Source organism: Marmota monax, unplaced genomic scaffold (genome assembly GCF_021218885.2).
Source record: "Marmota monax isolate L192 unplaced genomic scaffold, Marmota_monax_Labrador192_F-V1.1 WCK01_AAM20220418_F8-fsc00322, whole genome shotgun sequence".
In the NCBI taxonomy this organism is placed as follows: Eukaryota; Metazoa; Chordata; class Mammalia; order Rodentia; family Sciuridae; genus Marmota; species Marmota monax.
The window spans coordinates 577,632-601,046 of NW_026692168.1; the positions used below are offsets into that span (position 1 = coordinate 577,632).

Genomic DNA, 23,415 nt, shown 5'->3' on the forward strand with positions numbered 1-23,415 from the left:
CGATACTCCTGCCTCAGCCTCCCGAGCCACTGGGATTACAGGGATGCACCACCGCACCTGACTTGATCTTTACTCTTGTGCCCATCACATCAGGCTCCCATTGATCGTTCCCACTGGCCGCCACCAGAGGTGAGCATCTTGATGGGGAGTACTGGTGTGTACTGACTCTGCCTGGCACCATGAGTGCTTGGCTTGGCGTGGAGAGGGCACTTCGTGAGTGGATGAATGAAAGAATCAATTCAAGAATGAAATGAAACTCCACACCTTGTCAGTGCCATGTGCGGGGGTCCTGTGCACTATTCTGTCTCATTTCCAGGCCTTCGTGTGTGCTGCCGTGCAAGCTTCAGGCTTTATCAAAGCAGCCCCTGCTTCCAGAGGCCTTCTCTTGCATGGGCCACTCCAGCTCCTGGAAAGACAGCTGAACCCTGATACCCACTGGAGAGAATATTTGCTGGAGTTGTGGGATGGAGGCAGAGATTGTGTTCTGAATCCCCAAGTCACATATGAGGTCACTAGAACAGACAGGTGAATGACTTGCCTAAGGTCACAAAGCTAGAAAACCACTGTTTCCCACAGCATCTGACCCACGGGCTTGATACTGCAGGTAAAATGACCTTCTGTTTTCTTAGAAAATACAACCTCTATGCCATAAAAACAGAAATCTTGTAGCCACTCCAAGCTACTGCCTGCCTTTGTCCCTTTCAATAGATTTTTACTACTCTCTCTTCTCTTTGGGGCCCCAGCACAATTCTAGGACATTGCAACTGTGCTTTCAAATAGAAGAAAATGATCTGATTCCTTCCAGCCACACAGTGGTGACAAAAATGATAAAGTGAATTGAGTCACCTCTCTTCCCAGAGGAAAACAGAATCCCAGAATGTGGAATGTACACAGAGGGAACATGTTAGGTCAAGAGAGACACCTGCCCATGCAGGCCATGCACAAAATACAGCGCTCTGCTCAGATGTGTCCCAGGGACATTTGGGGCATGGGGTTCCTGCTCTGTGCCTTGGTCTTCAAAGGTTCAGGGTGAAGTCTCATCACATGATTATCTGCCAAGGACCTTCCACCTACACTTCAATTCCTCAACAGAAGAGAATGAACAGAGGAGCCAGGTGCTGGGGTGCGCTCCTGTAATCCTAGGTCCTTGTTAGGCTGAGGCAGGAGGATCACAAGTTCAAAGCCAGCCTGGGCAACTTAGTGAGACCCTGTCTCAAAGTAAAATAAAAAGGGCTGGGGGTGTGGGTTTGATCCCCGGAATTAAAACAAAAACGAGTAAATTAGAAACCTCTTTGTAAAAACCTGTTACCATTAAAGAACACAGTCATTTTTCCTGGGAGCCACAAAATGTTGATTAATAAGCACCATCCAAGGGACACAAAATGTCTCCATCTCTCAAGCCCCGTGCTCAAAAGGCTTGTTCTAGGTGAAAAAGTAGAAAAATGAGGTGAGATGCTGCGACAGAGCTACAAAATGAGCTGATCAGGAAAATCTGATCAGACACTCAGAACAAGGATATTGCCAGATCCAAATTTATATCCTAAGGAGGCTACTTCTCCTTCTTCTTCCAGACCTTGTTTTACGGGGTTAATCATTCAGGCCTCTAAGAAGCAAACACAAGCACTTGCATGTAAGGTAGCAGGCAGGACAGTGGCCTCTTAGAGGTCCCTGGCCGAATCCCTAGAACTGCGAACGTGCTGCTTGGCATGGCAAGAGGAGTTGGGCTGCGGGTGGAATTAGGTGCTCACCAGCCGACTAGGACAGGGAGCTCACCCTGGGTGACAGGGTGGTCCAATGTGGTGATGAGGGGCTTCAAACCTGCACGAGGGTGGAGGTGGTTCAGAGCGGGTCCACGTGAGAAACAGTGACAGTTGTAGCTGGCTTTGAAGATAGAAGGGGTCACGGTCCCAGGAGTACATTGACCTTTAATGCTGGAAAGGGCCAGAGAGACAGTTCTGCCCTGGACCCCCTAGTGAGGAACGCAGCCTCGCCAATGCCGTGACCTTGGCCAGTGTGGGCGCCTCTGGATTTCTGACCTCCAGTGCTGGGAGCCATTAGCCAAGTAGGTATGACAATTTCCTTGCCAGCGTACCCCATGTTGCAGTGACATTGCATGTAGGTGACCTTGCTCAAGGACCAGGGCGGATTAGGGTGTTCCCGGTTTAGGATAATTGGGTTTAGGGCGTTCCAGTTTAGGGCATTCCAGGTTTAAGATTATTCCTGCTGGGAATAGGGCGTATCCTGCTGCCTGAGTTCCCCTTGAGTTCTCACGGGATTCAGACAGTATTTTTTGGGAGACAGAAGCCCAGTGGAGGTGGATTTGGGCAGAGAACGTGGATTTCCCCAGAACGTGATTGTAGACGGCTGGTGTGAGTTCGGGAATAAAGAGTTGCTGTTTGAATCTACAAGCTGTGTGGTGGCTCGTGATTGTGTGCCCAGCCAGACTGCGGCATTTGTGCCCAGCCAGACTGTGGCACTCCAGAACTGTCGGGTGATATATTTGAGCTGGGTTAAGTCACTAAACTTGTGGTGATTTGCTACAGCAGCAAATAGAAGACTCTCTCAGTGCACGTGGACTAGCACTTCAATGACAGCTTGAATTTTGAGGGACAGAGGGAAAGAAAAGGACTTGGGTGGTGCATCTGCTGTGTGGCAGGCACTGTGTGAGATCCTGGGCCACTGGGCGCTCTCGGTCTCTCCGGGGCTGCCCTCTAGCCCGGGGTAGCCCACAGCTCTGAACATCTCCAAGAGGACTTCGGCCTCAGCAGGTGCAGTGCAGAGCCAGGCTCGGAACCTGGCTCCTTGGTCCCCAGAGCACTTTGCATTTCTCAGTGGGGGCTTCCTTTCTTCATGCTCAAGCTAAAGGACCCCAAAGCCCCAGTGCCTGCTGTCTGGTTGTGTTCATGGAGGGCCCACAATGACAGCCACCTTTTCTTTCCACGCCCTGCGGGGCCCTCTTTCCTCCTGTCCTTACGCAGCGCTCGTCCTTCCATGGCCTTGCCAGTGGGCACAGAGGGGGGGAGGACACAGGCTGCGTGTGCTGATGGGACGAGGGCACTGGGGTGTGGAGTCAGCCCCTCAGACATGCTCCGCATCGGTGGCTGCACATTTGCACAATGGAAAAGGGCTCCTCCTCACTCTGAACCACGGACTATATGGAAGACACGCCCTCTCCCAGGTGGGGCAAGATGGCCAGGGACTCGCCTCCTGATGTCCCCACTGCTACACAGCCCCGGGCACGCAGCTAGGTATACCTGGGTGGCAGGTGTGGCTCCTGCAGTGGATGGCTGCAGGCGTCCAGCAACACACCTGGATGGACCTGGCACAGGAGAGAGCTCTGGAGGGTCCAGATGTGGGCAGTCAATGCAGCAGAGGGGGCCTTTCCTGCTCTTAGGGACCCAGTTCATTAAGAGCAATGCTTATGCTTAAAAAGGCACACACTCGGGCCCATCCATTAGTCCCTTCTGTGAAGATCACTTTAAATAAAAGCTGCCAAGCTGGGGGTGTAGGAGGCATCTATTATTAATGGACAGAGAAAAGCAGGCTCCGAAGTGACAGGATGGCCGCTTGCAACACATTTGGAGGTGGATTTGGGGACCGATTCAGACATGTCAGCAGGATAATAAATAAACTTTATAGCTGCTTTCTATGCACAAAATGCATTATTGATGTTGTGGGTGCCCGGAGCACAATGTGTGCATGTGCCCTCCCATTCTACAGGCAGTTCCAGGACGGCTGGGGGCAGGAGGAGGCCACATGGGGAGAGGACTGTGTGAGTAGCAGCCACTTGGCCCAGCTCTGGCTGAGCGGCTGGGGAGACCCTGTTGACCAGGACAGGGAACAGGTACTCTGAGGAAGGCATGTACCAACCCCACCAGGGACCCAGACAAAGGAGAAGACTTGGCCCCTGCCTGTGGCCATATTCCGTCTGGCCACAGAGGCACATATGCAAATAGTGTGTGACACAGGGGTCATTTCAGAACAAAGTGACCCCCTGGTCAACTCAATTCATGGAATGCTACCTACTACGTGCAGGACACCAGGCTGGGCAGAGGGATGGAAGACAGGTTCCCTGCCTTCTGGGGTCTGGTTGGGAGGGGACACAAAGAGAGAAACACAGTTCAAGAAGAGAGTGAGGAACAACTAGCCTGAATCCCAGAATCTGTGAGCTACATGTGAATAGGTGCTAGAGATGGACCTCTGGAAGACTGGTAAGGCTGGTGAGGTGAACTTGAACTTAACACTTGAAAGGAGGGCAGGCTAGGGGGAACAATACCCGCACCCCCCCCCCCCCCGCCTGGGCTGGAGAGAGGCAGTGCAAGGCCATTGTGAGGCAAGGGGGATATCACAGCGCAAAGGGACACCATTGGTCAAGGAGGTGACTGTTGAAACAGAGGACATCTGGGAGGAGCTCAGATCAGAATGACCTGAGGCCAGGAGCCAGCTGAAATCCTGCACAGCATCATGGGGACAGTTCCTTAAGGACCCCTAGCAGCTACTGACCAGTCCTGGAAATTAACAAAGGATGAACAGCTATCCTGAAGTGGGCTCTGCGGTCAGTGACAGAGCTGCTATTTCTTGCATGGTCCAAATTCCTGTGCCGCCTGAGGGTGTGGGGATGGTAAGTGAAGTGACCCTGGCGGTGTGCCCACCCCTGACCACTGTTCAGAGTGATCCTTGGACCAGGAGCAGCGGCGAGTTACATAATTAAGAGGCCCAGGCCAGAACTTCCTCCTTAGAAAAGTGCACAAAGCCTTTGAGAAGCAGAGCCAAGGAGGAGTGGAAGACGGGACAGGATAGCGGGGGTGGGGATGGAGGAGGAGACGCAGCCCGGCCCCCTGGAGGGCTGGGAAGGCCTCTTGAGAGGCACAAATCCCAGCGCAGCCTTAGCTGTCAAAACAGCAGAGCCCTCCACCACGGCTTTTCAAATTCCAGTGAGGGGCTCTTGGAGACAGCAGCCCTCCCCAGGGAATCTGCCCAGGAAGGCTGGAGCGCGTCTGTCCAGCCAGAGAAGAGCCGAACCTCCCTCCCTCAAATGGTTACCTACACAGAAGCTCCCCTCGGCCTTCCCCGGTTATTAACCATGGCCGTTAAGCCCAGCGAGACTGGAGGTCCTCCTAAAAGGAGAAAAGCTCCAACTGGCCTCAAGCCCAGCCCACCTTCAGTCTGGTGAGGAAAAGAGGATGTGACAGAGGCCTGTGCAGTCAGCCAGGCGCCTGTCACCCCAGCCACCGGCAGGCTGAGGCAGAAGGACAGCAAGTTCAAGGGCAGCCTGGGCAACTCAGTGAGACTCCGCCTCAAATAAGAAAATAAAAGGCCTGGGGATGTAGCTCAGTGGCAGAGCAGCTGCCCAGCACACACGAGGCCCTGGGTTCAGTGCCAGGACCGTGGGGGTGGGGGTGGGGGTGCTCAATCTCCCAGCTGAGGGTTGGTGAAGGGAGAGAGAAGCTGGCTCCTGCTAGGGTCAGAGGTGCTCCCGCAGTGCCAGTTTTGGGTGTCTCCAAGAAGTGCTGACTCTGCATCCACCTGGGAACGTGCCCCAGTGTCTGCCTGCTCCTGTGCTGGCCCGTCTCTAGCTAGCGGGTGGCCCTCAGCAAGAAAAGTGTACTGACAGGAGCCCACTGGACACAGTTCAACCAAATGGCCGATGCCATTTGATCAACTTGTCCAACAAAATAATTTTTTCCCCAGTTCTAGGGACTGAATCCAGAACGTTGCACATACCAGACAAGTGCTCCGCCACTGCGCTACCTCCTCAGCCCTTTGCAGATTTTCTTTTGAGACAGGTCTCAGTTCTTCAGACTGGCCTAGTTTAAGGACATCCTCCTGCCTCAGCCTCCCCAGTCACTAGTATTACAGGTGGTTACCATCACGCCAGGCTGAAATGGATTTTTTAAATTATGAATTTTATTGCTTGAATAATTAATCAGGAAGTAGCTATGCATGGGAAAAAAAAGAATTAAGAACAAAAGAGTGTATCAGCGGTATGGTTCAGTAATTGCTAAACTGTAGAAACCTCTGCAGCTAACTCACTTTTATTAAAATTCACCTATTGGTAATGAAACAATGATTTACATAAAATATCATTTTATATAAGACTGCAACCAAAAGATCAAAACTCAAGTAGATAGAAAAAGTACTTAATAAACAATCATGTTATTTTCTTTTATTCTTTCTTTCTTTATTTCTTGAGGGGCTGGGGATGGAACCCAAGGCCTTGCCCATGCTAGGCAAGTGCTCTACCAATAAGCTATGTCCCCAGCCCTTTTCCTTTTTTGTATTATAATATTTAAATTTTATTTAAAAAAATCTTGGTGCAATGATATGCATGAGAGTTCAAGAAGAGAAACATTTTATCATCTGAATTTCTTTTCTGGCCACTGTTAAAATCACTTCATGATTATTTCTGAAACTAATTTAGTCTAATAAAGATGGGGGGCTGCTAAAACAAAGGTTAGCTCTAGTTGTCAAGTGGCTGGGGACACCACTGTCCTGTAAGGTGTCACCTGGTGATAGAGTGAGCCCCTTCAATGACCAGCCAGCTCCATCAGCCACAGGCCTGCAAGAGAATGAAGATGGACTTTTCCCGAGACCACCCGGTGCCCTGGTCCTGTTCAATGCTCCCTTCTCCAAACACTAGCTCCTTCAGCAGCCTGGGTGACAGAGAATTCCAGAAGGTAAAGCTCAGAATATGAAGGTTGGCAATAGCTTCCCGGGGCCAGGGTGTGAAAGATGATCAGGGCCTGCTGGCGGCTGTGCTCCTGGCTGGGTCAGGCCCCGCTTGGCCCTGGACACAGAGGCAGCAGCCAGCGAGTGTGGCCCCTGCAGCTACGACCTACTTCCTGGGCTACTGGCAGGGACAGGGCAGCAGTGACAAAGCAAAAATAAGTGAGTGTGGAGTGAGCCAGGCCAGCGGAATTCCACAGCGGTGTCCACCTCTTTCAGAGGATGAGAAGCAGGAGTCTCGGGTAGAAGACTCTGATCTTGGGAATTGATTTATAGTGGCTGTGGTGATGGAAAAAAAACCACAGGGTCTAGAGCTGAAAGATCTGGGCTCAAATTCTGAGTTTGTTGGTTTGCTTTTATTGGGGGTGGGGTGAGGATTGAACCCAGGGGTACTCTACCCCTGAGCTACACCCCCAGCCCTTTTTATTTTTCATTTTGAGACAGGGTCTTGCCAAGTTGCTGAGGTTGGCCTTGAAATACAGGTGTGTGTCACCGTACCTGGCCAAATTCTGGTTCTTATTGTACTGGCTGTGTGACGTGGGCAAGTGACTTGACCACCCTGAGTCCCACTGTCCTTATTTATGATGCAAGGCTGTGACCCTAACCTCCGAAGCCTGTCCTGAGATGGACACAGGCGTGTCTGTTCTCTGAGGACCCCTCCTTTAGTTTTCAGTAACAACATAAAATATTCTAGAGGACCAGAGTGAAAGCATGATGGGGCTTCTGCACCCCTCCTCAGAGGTGGCTTGGTGTTGAGGCCCAGAAACTTCTCCAGGAATGCAGAATGCCAGACTCAGCCTGTCAGAGGGTGGAGGTGGCAAGGCTGGACGTCCATGACAAGCTCCCAGAAGCCTGTGCCTAGGGCTCAGATAACAGCAAAACAAAGGCCAGGTAATCCTGGCATTTTAGATAAACGTGCACATTGTGGGTAATGGAGAAGAAATCACCAGGACACCCAATACTTGGGAATTAGGGGACCGGACTGCAGGTGGGGAGAATAACAAGGAAGAAAAGGAAGGTGTAGCTCACGATTTAAAGAACAATGGGGTTTGGCTTTAGCTTTATGGTGGAGCTAACAATTATTGGGCTTTTTGTGGATATCTCAGGTCAAGAGCCCAGGGTGGCCATTTTTACCATTGCCTGGGGAAGATGACTCAGAGGCAAGCTCAGCCAAGAAATGGCCCTTCCAGGTTCTTGATGACATCATTTGAGTGACTGCATCCAGGTGTACTTGATATCAATTGCTGAATTTTTCAAATCTAGGAGCCAGAGTGAAATTGTGTGCAAAACCAGTTTCTTGGGCTTCTGTTACTTGCAATTGAAAAGTTAACACATTCTCTGAAATCCTAGACTGCATATGTGGGTCCCCCTCACCTGAAGTCACTTTTTCTTATCTGTATAATGGGTATGGCCACACCGTCCCCAGGCACTGGGCCTGCGCCATGTGAGATGTATAACAGATCTTGGTTTAAATGAAACAGAACATTTCATGAAATAACATATTGTTATCTAGGAAAATGTCCTCACCATCCTATCTATTTGGGGAGACTGATTTTGCAGGGGTTCGTTTATTCATTCAAAAAAAGTTACTAAGGACAGGTGCAGTGGTGCACACCTGTAATCCCAGCAACTCGGGAGGCTGAGGCAGGAGGATCACAAGTTCAAAGCCAGCCTTAGCAACTCAGAGAGGCCCTAAGCGCCTTAGCAAAATCCTGTTTCAAAATAAAATAAAAAGGGCTGGAGATGTGGCTCAGTGGCAAAGCACCCCTTGGTGAAATCTCCAGTACCAAACATGAAAAAATGATTTTTAACAATTAGAAAAAAGCTACTGAGTATCACCCAAAATGCAGGCCAGTGGTTCTCAAGCTTGTGCATTGCAATAGAAATACTGTATATCTATTGATGTCTGCTCTGGCCCAGGGATCTGAATTCAGCTGCCAGGGGGGTGCCTGGTACTCAAGTGAATCAAGTGATTCTAAAGTGGAGTTAAGGTAGGCATCCAGGGTGCAGGTACCAGCCCCACAGCACTGAGTGACACAGACACTTCTGTCCTTATAAAGGTGCTGGAAGGGAAGACAGTGGACAGTCAAGTAAGCCAAGTGTCATGAGGGAAGGCCAGTGAGCCACAGGAGTGTGAGATGGGTACTGTGTCATCTGGGGTTTGAGAAAACATCCTTGGGGCAGCAATATTTATGCTGAGATCCAAAGGGTGAGTACAAGTTTGCAAGGTGGAAGGGAGGATGTAGGAAAGAATGTTGAAAAGGCCCCAAGACAAAAAAAAAAAAAAAAAAAAAAACTACAGCATTTTCAAAGAACTAAAAGATGGCCATGAGGCTGGAAGATGCAGATGTGTGAAGCCATCAGAATGTGGGACTTGTTTGTTACTGCACACAATCCTGGCTGTGCTGACTAATATAAGTGGGCACAGGAAGAAGGTGGGGCTGAGTCCTGGTTGGGTGCCAGTGAAGAGGGTGGTCATGTTGGGAGGAAATGGAGGTTGCGAAAGTGTGGAAGATGGCTTAAATAAAAGTGTGGCTGGGAAAAGGAGAGAGCTAAGGGGTGGGGGTGAATGGAGAAGGCATTGGTTTTGTTTTGCTGTAAAGAGGAGAATTAATTATTTAAACCTAAATGCTGACAGGGAAATAATTGAGGAGGAGAGAGGAGAGAAATAGAAGGGAAAAAAATAAGATCTAAGCAAGGTTCCTGAAATGGTGGGAGAAACAGAGGGATGGCAACTGGGACACGGGGTGCAGGAGAACCTGGATTCAGCAGAGCCACCCAAGCCAGCTGCCAGCAGAAGTGCCCAGGATGAACTTTGACCCTGAACAAAACAGTGCTGAATTAGCGCACCCGGAACGCTGACTCTGGGCCTCCCACCACACGGGTCAGTGGAGCAAAGAACCTGGACCCTGGAATGCAGGCATTTGCTTCTTCCTCTTAAGATAATCACACCAAAGGCTCCCCCAGCCCCCACACATAAGGGCCACCAGCCTGCAGAACAAGACATATTCAATTGCCTAATTGTGTGGATTCTATTTCTAGCATGGAAATGGTCCAGTATGGACCAATACGTCTTCCTCCTCCAGTTTTTCATTTTGAAAGTTTTCAAACCTACAGAAAGTTTGCAGAAATAAGACAATAAACACCATATACCCAAACAGCAAGATTCGCCAATTGTTAACTTGGCAACATTTGTGCTCTCTGTATGCATATATATATAATTTTATATATGTAAATATATGCATGTGTGTGTGTGTATATATATATAATTTTTCCTGAGCTATTTGAGAATCAGCTATGGACAGCCTGGTGCCTCCTCCCTAAGAAGCTTCTTGAGGACAGGGATGTTTATGCCGAGACCTGAACCAGGAGAAGTCAGCAAGGTGAAAGGGAGGGTAGAAAAACCTCTCTACAAAGAACAATCCCGTTTCCTGCAGAGCCCTCACCCCACTCACACACCTACGACAGGGTGAGCACCCCAAAACCAAAACTTCTTGAGTGCCCACATGATGCTCCAAATGTTTCAGATTTTGGAACATTTGGATTTCAGAATTTCAGATTAGGGAGCCTCTACAACAATGTCTAAGCAAATATTCCCGAATCTGGAGCACTCCAAATCTAAAGCACTTTTGGTTCTAAGCATTTCAGACAAGGGATGCTCAACCTGTATAAGCCCGCACTCTGATTTCTCTAATTGTCCAAAGGTGTCCTTTATAGATGGATCTTTTTCTTTGACCCAGGATCCAGTCAAGGATTGTATTTAGTTATACTTTAAAAAAAAAAAAAAGACTGTGCCCCAGCTGGGCGCAGTGGCATACGGCTATAGTCCCAGTGATTCGGGAGGCTGAGGCAGGAGGATTGCAAGTTCGAGGCAATTTGGTGAGGCTCTAAGCTATTTAGTGAGACCTTGTCTCAAAATAAAAAATAAAAAGGACTGGAGACTTAGCTGAGTAGTAAAGCTGTCCTGGGTTCAATTCCCAGCACACACACAAAAATCCTTTTAATTCCTATTTTATTTATTTATTTTTTTAAAGAGACAGGTCTGACTATGCTGCTCAGACTGGCCCTGAACTCCTGGGATCGAGCAATCCTGCCTCAGCCTCCAAAGTAGCTGGGACTACAGGTGTGCAACCACCACACCCAGCTTCACTCTAATTTCAAATTGAACTTTTTTTTCTTATTTACAAAGCAACATATGCACACGATATCCAGTACAGGGAAGTACAGAGAAACAGAAGCGCTTCCCACCATTGGAGAAATCCCTATTGATGTTTTCTTACATTTCCTCTTTACTTTTTCCCACGCATTTTAAAACAGTCAAGATTATATTGAAAATACAATTTTTTTTGTGTGTGCCAGGCCCCCACACTGCAGGTGGAGTGTGGTACTGCAGGTGGAGTTTAGGGCAAGTGCTCCACCACTGAGCCACGACCCCTGGGCCATGTTCTCTTATTATGTCAGAGTGTTTCCTTCCCTTTTTTGGTACTGGGGAATACCACTGAGCTACATCCCTAGACTTTTTTTTTTTTAATTTATCCTTAGATAGGGTCTGCCTAAGTTGCTGAGGCTGGCCTCAAACTGGTCATCCTCCTGCCTCAGCCTACCAGATCACTGGAATTACAGGTGTGGCCACCGAGCCTCGTCCCACATTTCCTCATGGTGTTTAGAACTCCATCGTCTTGTCTTCTAATGGGTATGTGCCATTACATAACTCTTTCCCAGAGGATAAACATTTAGCCTGTTTCCGAGATTTCCTATTAAAACATTTTGATGAATATCTTAGTATATAAATCTATTCCATGTGACTATTTATTTCCCTAGGACAGTTATTTCCCTAGGACAGATTTCTAGAAGTGAAATTCTGAACCTGAGAAGTAATATTTTTAAGGCTCTCCATGTATACTGCCCCTAATTGCTTCCTGTGAATCTGTCCAAACCTACTCCTGCTTGCCTTATATGGGAACCTGCCTCCGAAAACTGCTGTCTTCATAGGAGGGAAGCAACCTGAGGGCGAGTAGATCCGAGGGGCACAGAGGGGGAAAGTTGTGGCCCTGGAGGGGAAAACCCATCAAAATCCCCTTCCACAGCAGAAACCCAGGAGAGTGGGTGTAGCCCACCAGATCCCAGGGCCCCAGCTCTGCCTGGCTCATGAGAGGCATTCAAGAAATAGTTGTCTGCATGGATAAAAGAATCTATGGACATATTTCTGAGTTCTTATCGTGGGTCCAAAACAAGAGAGAGAGAAGTTGGGGCAGGGGTCAAGCCCGAATTCACCCTGTTCATGATCAAGTTTCCTGGGCTGAGAACCTGCAGACCTCCTCCCCGACCAGGAAGGTCCCAACCCAGCTCAGCTCTCTGATCCAGCAGCTGAGAAGACACAGGAGGGACAGACCTGGTGTGTCTCAGGTGCCACTTCCCCGCACTGCCCAGGAAACAACAGCAACAGTTACTGAAGGAAACGGCCGGGCCTCTGGCTGACCAGGGGCCTGGACTAGAGGGGAGGTGAGTGCCCGTCACAGTGGTTCAATGTGGACACTGTCACTCTACTGGGATGACTTCACATCAGCAACTCCTGGCTGTCATCGGGACTCCGGGTGGCAGGAGAAGCTCTACTAAGCTGGCTTGGGGTGGCCACAGGGACATGTGGAATGCTTGATTCCCAGGAGCCGCATGGCCGGGGAGGGTGGGCATGACATCGCTGTCACCCCTGGGGAGAAGCTGGCTCTGTGAAGTCACAGGTTCCCAGGCCTTGGTACTGAGGCTTTGGTGCTGTTTTGGGTCTTGTTTGCCTCAAAGGGCAAGTGGCGGATGAGCAGGTTTGGAGTGAAGGCCAGGACGCAGGGACAGGGACGCCGCCAGCCAGTGCTCCCCAGTGTTTGGGGGATGTTAAGCATGCCCCACTCCCCATGATCTCTGCTCCTGACCATGGACTGAGCAAAACTGAGCCTTCAGAATGACAGGTGACTTCACACTCACGTGGCTCTGCACGCATATTTGAAGTGGGCTTTGGAGATTGCAGACTTTGAACACCTGCTGGGGCAGTGAGGCGGCTGCATCCTGGCCTCGCCAGCTGGAACTGGGGGCCGCCGCCTCCTCTGCAGATTTGCTGGAGCCTGTCTTAGGCCTGTGAGGCAGGATTATGGTTGGATTCCAGGAGAGACAGAGCTCAGTGGTGAAATGCAAAATGAAGGGCTTGTGAAATGCACTAAGAATGGACTTAAGGATCTTTTCTTTAAAATCAAACACTCAGTGAGTGGGGCTGGTGGCTCATACCTATAATCCCAGCAACCCAGGAAGCTAAGGCAGAAGGATTACAAGTTCAAGGCCAGCCTCAGGAATTTAGTGATACCACCTCAAAATAAAAGTTAAAAAGGGCTGGGGCTACAGCTCAGTGATAGAGTGCCTGCCTAGAATGTGTAAGCTCCTGGGTTCAATCCCAGTACTGCCAAAATAATAATAATAATAATAATAATAATAATAATAATAATAATAATAAATCGAGTACTTACAAAGCACTTATGACATGCAAAGCTCTATTCACCAGTTTTGAATCACAACTCTGTGAGGCAGCTATTGCCACTGGTCCAGTCCTACAGATGAGGAAACTCAGGCACAGAGAGCTTGAGTGACTTGCCCAAGTTCAAGTTCACAGTTAGGACCCAGCAGAGCCGGGGCTTGAACCCAGGCCGCCTGGCTCTAGAGTGGGTGCTTGACACCTCACTGCCACATCAATAAAACTGCAGGATAAATGTTTTTTTTTTTTTCAGGATAAATGTTTTTAAGGCACATAACTCTCGCAGAGCTAAGAGTTGAGTCTGTTTCCCACTGGTCTGCATCATTCACAAAAGGTGCTGTCAGTAAGGCGGGCAGGTCGAGGTCCTGAGTGTGAACTCAGCATGATGAGCACACGAGGTGAGCAAGCCCTGAGTAAGAGAGGCTTGGATCACCATCTACAGGAGGCACCCAGAGCCACACAGAGCCTGAGGGCTGGCTGGCGCCCGCATGGCCCAGTGCCTACAAGTAAACCAGGGACAGCCAGCCTTCCAGGCTACCCCATCCTGCCTCTGACACAGGAGTAAACCCTGGGCCCGCTGGGGCAACCCACTGTGGAGGGCCCACTGTTGCCTGCTGTGGCCACATGGCCAGGGCTCCCTGCTCAGGAGCTGCTGGGTGAGGAGGCTCCATCGCTCTGCCTTCTGTGAACTCCTTTGGCATCATGCTTGATCTGAGTCCAATTCAGGATCTGAAGCAAGTTTAGTTAATTCTGTCCTTCATTTTGGCTCCTGTGGCCTTTCCTGAAGGTTCTTCCTGCCCCAGCCTGGAGGACTTGCTAGAGGGCATCCCAATGTCAGCCCCATCTTTAGACCATGATCCCATCCCATTCTCAGTGAGAAACCCTGAGTCACAACAGAAGAGACCCAAGGCTGGAGAGGGGAGACTTCAGGTGGCACCTGTTCTAGATGCCCTCTCCTTCAGAGAGTCTCTGGGTGTCAAAATGTAGAAACAAAACAACATAAAAGTTTTAGTGAACCCAGGGGGGCTGTAACAGAGTGTGTGTGTGTGTTTGTTTCTGTGTGTGTGTGTGTGTGTGTGTGTGTGTGTGTCTTTCTCTGATAGCCTCAGCTTCTCAAGGACGGGAACTAAGTGGGGTCCCAAGTTGCCCAGGGCCTGGCACACGGGAGGTATTTCAATGGACACACGGGACATCTTCAAACTTTAAGGCTTAACTTGCCTAGACACTGGGTATTTTGATAGAATATAAAAGAAGACAACTAATAAGCATCAGACTAAAGGAACCCTGAGAGGGCAAACTAGAAGGCCTTGGTGATGAGCCGCACAGTCAGCCAGGCACAGAGCCAGAGAGGGGCCCCGGGAACCAGGCAGTCAGACCCAGCCGCTGAGGGCCCTGGGCTCTGGAGCTCTGGACCTTGCTAAGGGGAATCTTCTAGCGCCCTGCTCCTCACTTCTGGCAGGATGGTGCTGAATACACCAAGGTCTCCTCCCTTTCCTCAGAATCTCAAATCCTCACCTTAGAGCTGGGTGTGGTGGTGCACACCTATAATCCCAGCTACTCTAGAGGGTGAGACAGGAGGATTGCAAGCTTGAGACCAGCCTCAGCAATTTAACCAGATTCTATGTCAAAATTTTAAAAAATTGGGCTGGGGATGTGGCTCAAGCGGTAGCGCGCTCGCCTGGCATGCGTGCGGCCCGGGTTTGATCCTCAGCACCACATACAAACAAAGATGTTGTGTCCGCCGAAAACTAGAATGTAAATAAAATATTAAAAAAAAAAAAACCTCAGGAATTTCTTCCTATAGTTAGTCTAGCTTGAATTCTCTCCAGATAGATCATAAACCAAACAGTCCGTGAGCATATAACAGAGTTCTGAAGCTCTGGAATTAGTCACCCACACTTGGCAATAGGAGTATTTAATTGAAATACAATTTCTGATTTATCCTGAGGAGTCAGGATGATCTGCTACACTGGTTCTCATTTCAATTAGATGCCATCCTTAGCTGGGGGCTTCACCAGCACCACACCAGAGGGGACATTGGGTGACATGATGCTCCAAGGGGCTTTTTGCACCTTGTCCTTTGGGGTAACTGGTGGTTAGTTGTCACCTGTTGAGCTATACAATCTGTGGCCCTCTTTGCTTTCTCTCCAGGCCAGCTGTGCTTCCTCCAGAGCAGGCCATTGACCACAGGAGGCGGGGTGCTGGGGTCCTGGCTCAGGGCATCCACGTGTGGAGGCTAAGCAGCCTCTGTGCCCTGACCTGGGCATCTTCTGAAAGGTGTGCTCATCATGTGTCCAATAAATGTGCAAAGATGCATATCACTGGCCCATGCTGGCCTTCTGAGCTCACTAGCAATGTCATCATTATTCCATGTCCACAGCATGGTGGGTGCTGAGCTGGGTTCACCTCACTGGTCAGCTGCCATACAGCCCTTCAGCCTGCTACTACTTTCCCCGGGCCCAACAGCTGGACCCTGCAGAGGGGCTCTGCTGTCTTGGGGACTTTAGATGTTTCTTTTGTGGATTGGGGGTGATGGGGGTGGGGTGGGGTGCGGGTGGGATTCCCAGGCACTGGAAGGCATCTGGAAGGGAGGCGGCCCACACAGCCACCCCATTCCCTACAAAGTGCTCAGGACTGTGGCTGAGGGGCTTGCTCACTTGCTGTGCCTACCCATGCTTTACACATCTCTGTCATTCCTTACTATAGCCCTGAAAGAGAGGTGCTCTTATTCTCATTTTCAGATGAGGAACCAGGCTCAGGGAGGTAAAACTACTTACCCAGGGTCACACAGCTAATGGGGGCAGGCAAGATTCAATCCCAGTTAGTGCTCCAAGCCCTGGGCCCTTCCCACCGTATCTCACCTGCTTTCCAGGGTGGCCCACTCCATCTTGTGTTCATTTCTTGAGCAGGATAGCAATACAAATGATTCAAGCAACAGTCGGGGAAAGTGGTTGGAGTGGCTAAGAAATGGGCCAGTCGTGTTCAGGGAGAGATGAAGAGTGAGGAGCCCCTAGCAGCTTTTATGCTAATAGAGAGACAGGCTGACTTTGGAAAGAAAAAGGAAAGAGAGGAAGAGAAGAAGTGGCCAAAGTGGATTTAAAAAATGACCTTTTCCACCCGTCCATCCCGGGATCTCCTGGCGGGGTCGCAGGGCTCCCGGTGTGGGCCGGCCAGCGGGAGGTGGGCTGCTTTCCCACGCTGCGTTCCATCTTGGGAGCTGCTCCACCTCCCTGGGCAAGAAAACCTCATTAACCTAATTGATATTTTTCAGCAGCAAACGCTGCTCTGGTTATTTAAGCCGAGGGCCTGGTCATGGAGGGAGGCCGTTCACCTAGGATGTCAACCCACCCGCTGCCGAAATCCCGGGTCACGGGAAGGATCTGCGCCCATTTTTAGCAGAACAAAGACAACTCAGCCTGTCTGCTTTAGGGAAGGGACATCACCACGGCTCTGTTCTTTGAGAGACGGACTTTTGGTTTTGGTTTGATTTCTTTTTCTCCTGAGGCCATGTCCTGGCCACCAGCCTGAGACAACTCTAGCTCCTGCCTGGCACATACCCGGGGTGACCACTCAGCCTCAGTATCTGTCAGTCAGCACAGGCTGGTGCAACCCTCCCAGGCAGAGCTCAGCCTCTGTGTCAAGCGACATGATTTGTCCAAGGGAGGAGAAAGCAGAAGAGTTCTTCACACTGTGGAGGAGTGGGGAATGTTCTGGAAAGCCACTGCTGAGGAGCGATCTGCAAATCAGATCAGCAGTTCCTGGGTCTGGCCTCCATCACTTGAGAGGATAAGCCTTCGTTTCATGGGATCTCAAACACGGGCTTCCTTGCTCTCACCAGCCTGGCGGGCTTGAGGGTCCCTCTCTGGGTGGCCCAGCCACCAGAAAGAGGTGACGCAGGGCACGGGAGGTGGTCTACTTGAGGAGGGAGGCAAGAGACCTCTGCTGGCCCAGCTTTGCCATGAACTTGCTGTTAGCTTGGGGCTCAGGTCCCCGTCTTCTCAAGCGGCTCTGGCGCCTGTTAAAGTGTAGACTCATGTTCCTTCACGCCCTGTGATGTTGGCACCTCTCTGGGTTTTTCTCAACATAACCTCCGACAGCAGAGGAGGTGTGGGGAGAAAGGAGGTCCCGCAGGGAGGCAGAAAGGAAGCGGGTGACTCCGTGGAAGGAAGTCGCACACCTGGGAACTGCTCCCAACACCTTGATCATCCTCTCTGGGCCGTCCTTTCCCTCCCTCCAGTGCCCTGGTCAGGTGGTTCACGAGGACCACTGGGGAGCTGGGCTGCTGTCAGGAAGGCAGAAGAGGAGGTTCAGGCAGGACGAGGGGCTCTGGGGAGTTCAGAGCCCTGCAGGCGAAGCTGGAGATGCTCAGGGTGCGGTCAGGTGACACCACACTCCTGCCTCCCTGGAGAGCATCCACGCCCCGCGCAGTAATTAAAACCCTCTGAGAACTGGCCGGGACACCCTAAGGCCCCATGTCTGGTTGCTCCTCTGGGTGTGGAGATTGTCCCTGAAGAGCACGATCTTGGGGCTGCGCTCTCAGTCCTTCGAGGAAGGTGGCAGGTGAGTGGGACGCCGTGGATTCTGGAGGAACCCTAGCCTGGTGCAGTGTCGAGGAGCCTCGAGAGGACTGTGGGGCAGGGTGTAGAAGTGGCACCCGGGGACAAACTGCAGTGGCCTGGCTCTGGATGGCTGTGTCCATTTCCTCCTCTACCAAATGGGAAGTGCCACCCAACCCAGAGTGATGAGGAGGATGTGATGAGGTCATTGGTGTGAAAACACTAGGAGAAAAAATAGCCTCGAGGTTGTTTTGGATATAAGGTTCAGCATTAAAATGGTCAAGTGACCCACCAGCCAGCCTGCCTTAGGGGACTGGCCCATGGGGCTCTCACTCAGACGCAGGGACCAGGGTGGCTCCTGGGCTAGTTTGGGTCATCTACCATAAGGATTAGACATTAAAGCACAGCAGCCCATCTCCCCCTACCTGCCTACCCCAGCCACCTCTGCCTCCGAGAGAGCTCTCTAGAAGATTTCTCTGTGTTCTGCTACGTGTTTTGTGCAACACACACACACACACACACACACACACACACTCACGTGTTGTGTGCTCCACTTCCGGTAAGTTCTATTCCTACAGTTCATCTGGAAGTGTCCCCTGTCCGAGGCAGTGAAGTGCCAGGCTAGCCCACAGTTCCTGGGGTGGCTGAGCTTGCGTCTCCCTGGGTTGCTCAAGAGGGTTCAGCCAGGTCGAGCTTCTTACCCAGGAAGGTGACACATGTCACCACCTTTTAAAAGAAAATTCTTCCAGATATCTTCACCCTTTTGAAGTGTGCTGGCCCATGAGCTTATTTGTCTTTTTTTTTTTTTTAAAGTAATATGTACACATGGAAAAAAGAATCAATAGCACGAAAGACTGTGGCGGGAAGACGGCAGCTCCTTCCTCCCTGCCTCCCTCTCCGGAGGCTGCTGGGGGAACAAGTCTTTCCCTGCAGAGCCGGGCTCCACGCCGCCCGGCCCCCTCGCATGTGGCTGCTTTCCTCGAGGTGGTGCCGCCTTGTCCCTCTCTCGCTTTTCTCATGGGCCACACAGCTGAGGGGCATCCCCTGCGTGTGCAGGGTCCCACTGATTTCTTTGGAGTCCACACTTAACACATGCCCCTAGACCACTGTGTGACACACTTCTCCAGGGAGTCCCTAGCAGAAGCCTCTGCTCACATGGCAGGAGGGATGCTGGGGGCGGAGGTGCTGTCACCGGCTCCCCTGGAGTGGCGGTGATCTAGCCCAGGCAGGCTCACTGCCCACACCCTCTGGGTCTTTGCCACCTAATCACAAGCAAAGGCATCTCGCTGCAGTCGGAGCAGCGTCTTTTTATTATGGGGAGATCAAGCAGCTTGTCACGTTCAACATCTGGTTCTGCTTCCCCCTCCCCCTGGAAGGACCTGCTTTTTCTTCTTTCTTTCTTTTTTTTTTTTGACCAGGCCTGGGTATTGGTTGGGGGCAGTTCTGGGGTGTCTAGAACCCCTGCCTGTTCCAGATGACCCACGACCCCTTAGAGCCCTAGCACTGTGGATTCTGTGGACATCATTAAAAGCCCGAGGGTGGGGGTCTAGGTATAAGGGAGCCAATAGTCAATGACAGACCCTCGTCCTCACTGGGACACTGCCCAGCCCCAGCCCCTGCCCACTGATGTCCTGGCACGAGGGGGCAGCCCTCTTCACATGGGAAAATGGGCCATGTCTGTCCTGCCCCTTGTCACATGTACTTCTGAGTGTGATGTGACAGGAAATAATGGAGACATTGTGTTCCCTCTTGAAGGCTCCTCTAGGGGACATGGGGCCTGCACCTCCTCCTGCTTCTGCCCCATCCCCCTCAGGCCTGCCGCCAAGTCCTCTCCTTCAGTTAAAGGGTGGGAAGCTCTGGGGCTGTGGGATTCCAGGCGCAGCTCGGGGCAGGATCGCTTGAGCTGTTCACAGCCCTGTTTCACATGGTTCTCTGAATGGTTAGTGGCTTTACCTTGAGGCCCCAGGTTAATGCCTAACTCACCCTGACACACAGCTTCTGTATTATCATAGGTACTCCAGTGACTGGGGAAGGAGTATGTCACTCACACCTGTCGAAAGTGCCCCCTCTTTTGTCCAGAGGTGGCTAGTGAAGTTCAGACTGAGTGTGTACAAAGCCCACTTCCTGAGAGCTCTCCCAGCTTCCTCACAGATTTCAAAAGCCCCTTTCTTTGGCTCTGGCTATGACAGTTGCCAAGTAAAATACAGGTGGCCCAGTGAAGTCTGAATTCCAGATAAGCAACATCTAACTTTTTTAGTGTCTGCCCCAAGCATTGCGTGGAGCGCACACACTGTGCTGCCGAAACAAAATGCCACAGCTGAGAAGCTCCATGCAGCAGATATCCATTCTCCCACAGTTTAGGAGGCCAGAAGTCTGAAATCAGTATCACTGAAATCAGGGAGTTGGTAGGCCACGTGGCTCCCAGAGGATCTAGGGGCGAATCCCTTGCTGGCCCCTTCCAGCCTCTGGTGACAGCTGGCAACCCTTGGCTTGTGGCCACCTCACTCCCTCTGTCTCCATCACACACTGCCTTTGCCCCTGGACACATGTGATTGCATTTGAGACCAGCCACAATACTCCCTGATCACCCCCTTATCTGGAAATCCTTATTTAATCACACCCACAGAGACCCTTTTGGAAAATAATCCTGGGGAATCCGACCTGATATCTTTGAAGGATATACTGCAGCCTGCTACACTTATGCTAAAAAAAATTACTTGTTTATCTGACATCCAAATTTAACTAGACACTTGTGTTCTTAATTTGCTAATTCTGACAGCCCTGCCTGGGTCCACACCTATTAGGAGACGTCAGTCTTCGGAGATTGGCTTGCTCTGCTTGCCCCACTTCCTGGTAGGTGTGGGGACCCAGAACACTGACCCAGCCACGTTCAGGAAGATCTTCTGTCTTTGAAGTAGGGCTCGAGGTTTATGGTGGCATTTCAGTCTTCAGGAGAATCTGAAAGAATGTGGTTTAACTTTTTCAAAGATTATGGCAGGGGCTGGGGATGTAGCTCAGTGGTAGAGCACTCGCCTACCTTGCTAGAGGCCCTAGGTTCCATCCCCAGAACTGCAAAAAGTCAGAGAGAGATCATCGTAAATGTGTGCGTCTTTCCACTGTCAGCACTCAAAATACCACACGTGGATCTGCACCTATGCACCCTTCAGAAGGTAGAAAGAGGAAAAAATGCCCAAATTATGCATTTGTTTCTCTGATTGTTCTCAAGTCTCTTTACAAAGACCGTCAGCTGGGCTTGGCAACACACATATACCTACAGTTACAGGTACTCTAAAAGCTGAAGAAGGAGGATCACTTGAACCCAGGGCTTTGGCCAGCCTGGGCAACACAGTGAGTCCCTAGTTCAACACCGGGTGAGCGGGGGACTCGCGTTTTAATCCATCTTGAGTTTACTCACTTATCCATTTATTAATTCACTAAGCAATAAGTGGCACTTACTCTGTGCCATGCGCTATGCCAGGCACTGAGGATACAAATAAACCATCACTCAACAGATGGGTGAGTCAGGGAGCCTGTTCCCTAGGGAAGCCCAAAAGAGTAGAATCAGATGATGTCGTGAAAATTAGACACAGATGATGGGCACCAGTAATGGGAGAGTAGAAAGTTTCAACTAACTGGATTTGAAACCAGAGAGAAATTCAGTTAATGTGCCAATTATCTTTAAATTCTATAGACTGTTTTTAGCCTTTAGTTGCCCCCCCAAATTATTTATTTATTTATTTATTTATTTATTTATTTGCCTCTTTTTGTGTCTTCTGGATCCCTTGAAGTACAGGTGAGCTTCAAGGCTGGTCCTCTGCCTCCTCCCACTACCTCTGACCCCAGGAGTCACATCTGGGAGCTGCCACCTCCTGGGTTCGCCGGCAGTGCCTGCAGCCCCCAGCTATCCCTGTTCAACTCACAGCAGAGCTGCTGGATCCCAATTTCTCCCCTAATCTGTCTCCCATCACTGCAGTGCTGGGAGCACTTATTGGCACAAATAATGCCCACTCCCAGCACGTCTTATGCTGAACAGTTTAATTTTTATTTTTTCAAAGGAAAAAGCAATCCATTTATTTATCATATAGTACAATTCCTCCAGCTACGATCCCAGGCCTCTGCCCTATGGAGCCAACCAGCCAACCAACCAACCAACCAACCAACCCACAAACCATCTATCATCTTTTTTTCTTTGTCTTTTGGGGGTAAAAGCAGCAGGATCTCTCTTCTGCCCAGGCACTGGCAGGTTGATAAACGGCAGGAGCCCCCACCCCAGGTAAAAGCAACGAGTGGAAAAGCTGGGTGAGCTCTGGGGAGCAGAAGCCCGGGTTAAGGAGCAGAAGTCCTGGGTTCAGATTTCCCATTAGCCTCCAAGTGGCCGAGTGATTTCAGGAGCCACTTAACTTTCCTGCACCCTGCTTAACCTCCCTGAATTTCAATTTCCTACTTTATAAAAGAGAAGGATTTTTTTCAGTGTTGGGGATCAATCCCAGGGCCTCATGCATACCAGTCAACTACTCTACCACTGAGTTATACTCCCAGCCCTAGAATTCTAGAATTTTTTTTTTCCAGTATTGGGGTTGAACTCAGGGGCACTCTACCACTGAAGAGCCAGGCTTACTAAGTTAGCCAGGCTGGCCTCTAACTTGTGATCCTCCTGCCTCAGCCTTCTGAGTCACGGGGATTCCAGGCATGCGCCACTGTGCCTGGCTAGAATTCTTCTTTTTTTTTTTTTTTAAATATTTATTTTTTAGTTTTAGATGGACACAACATCTTTATTTTTTTAATTTTTTACGTGGTAATGAGAATCGAACCCAGTGCCTCACGCATGCTAGGCGAGCGTGCTACCACTTGAGCCACATCCCCAGCCCTAGAATTCTTAATTTACAGATTCACGTCAATAATTAAATGACACCATGTAAATCATAAAATACCATCTACTTGTAAGCAATTTGGAGAACTGGGGTCACATCCCAGCACCCCAAAATCTGTGACCAGTGTGCTCTGGACTGTCCAATTGGCTACAGGGAGAGAGGGCCTCTGCCCAGCCCCTAGCTGCACCAGGGCTGTGCACAAAGTTGCCCACACTGTGCAGCTCCTGCTGGATCCAGAAGAGCTAAGTAGACCTGTGCTCAGGCCGAGGCTGCCCATGTTCTCTCCAGGGGCTTCAACTTTCAGTTCTGGGTGCTTTTAAAGATTTTCTTCTAGAATGCCTCACTGCTCACTCTGAATACATTTTATAGTCTGAAATGATCCCTGACTCCTTCTACTAAGAAAAAACAATAAAACCAGAACAAAACAAAAACTAGAAGCCGGTAGGATCTTACATATGGTATCTTCACTTTTTTTACTTTTTTTTAGCTGATGGATTTTAAAAGTGCTGGGGAGAAGGTGGGAGGCAAGAGGAAAACCGAAATGGCTGCCATTTTGGAGAGAGGGAGGGTGTGGGGGAAACTTATGTCAAACCCCGAGGATGCCCTGGGAGGGTGCAGGTTCTAGGTAACACGATGTGCAGGGTCCCAGCTGCATCTGTATGAGCCACTTCCTCGGGTGCCCCCTGTTCCCAGTGAAGCACACGGGTGTAGACATGGGGAATAATCGTGGGTGTACCCAGCAAGCTCA

General features: G+C 50.3%; 1 protein-coding gene across 14 annotated transcripts in view; it reads right to left on the reverse strand.

Annotated features, from left to right (window-relative positions):
- The window catches only part of Mapt (microtubule associated protein tau), a 98,142-nt gene that overhangs the window by 61,988 nt on the left and 12,739 nt on the right, over positions 1 to 23,415 (reverse strand). For 2 of the 14 annotated variants that reach the window (XM_058572310.1, XM_046421123.2), the window contains exon 2: positions 16,349 to 16,470. The exons of the other annotated variants lie outside the window; for them this stretch is intronic. The gene's annotated coding sequence lies outside the window, so the exon portion shown is untranslated. The remainder of the gene's footprint in view (positions 1 to 16,348; positions 16,471 to 23,415) is intronic. 14 annotated transcript variants of the gene reach the window in all.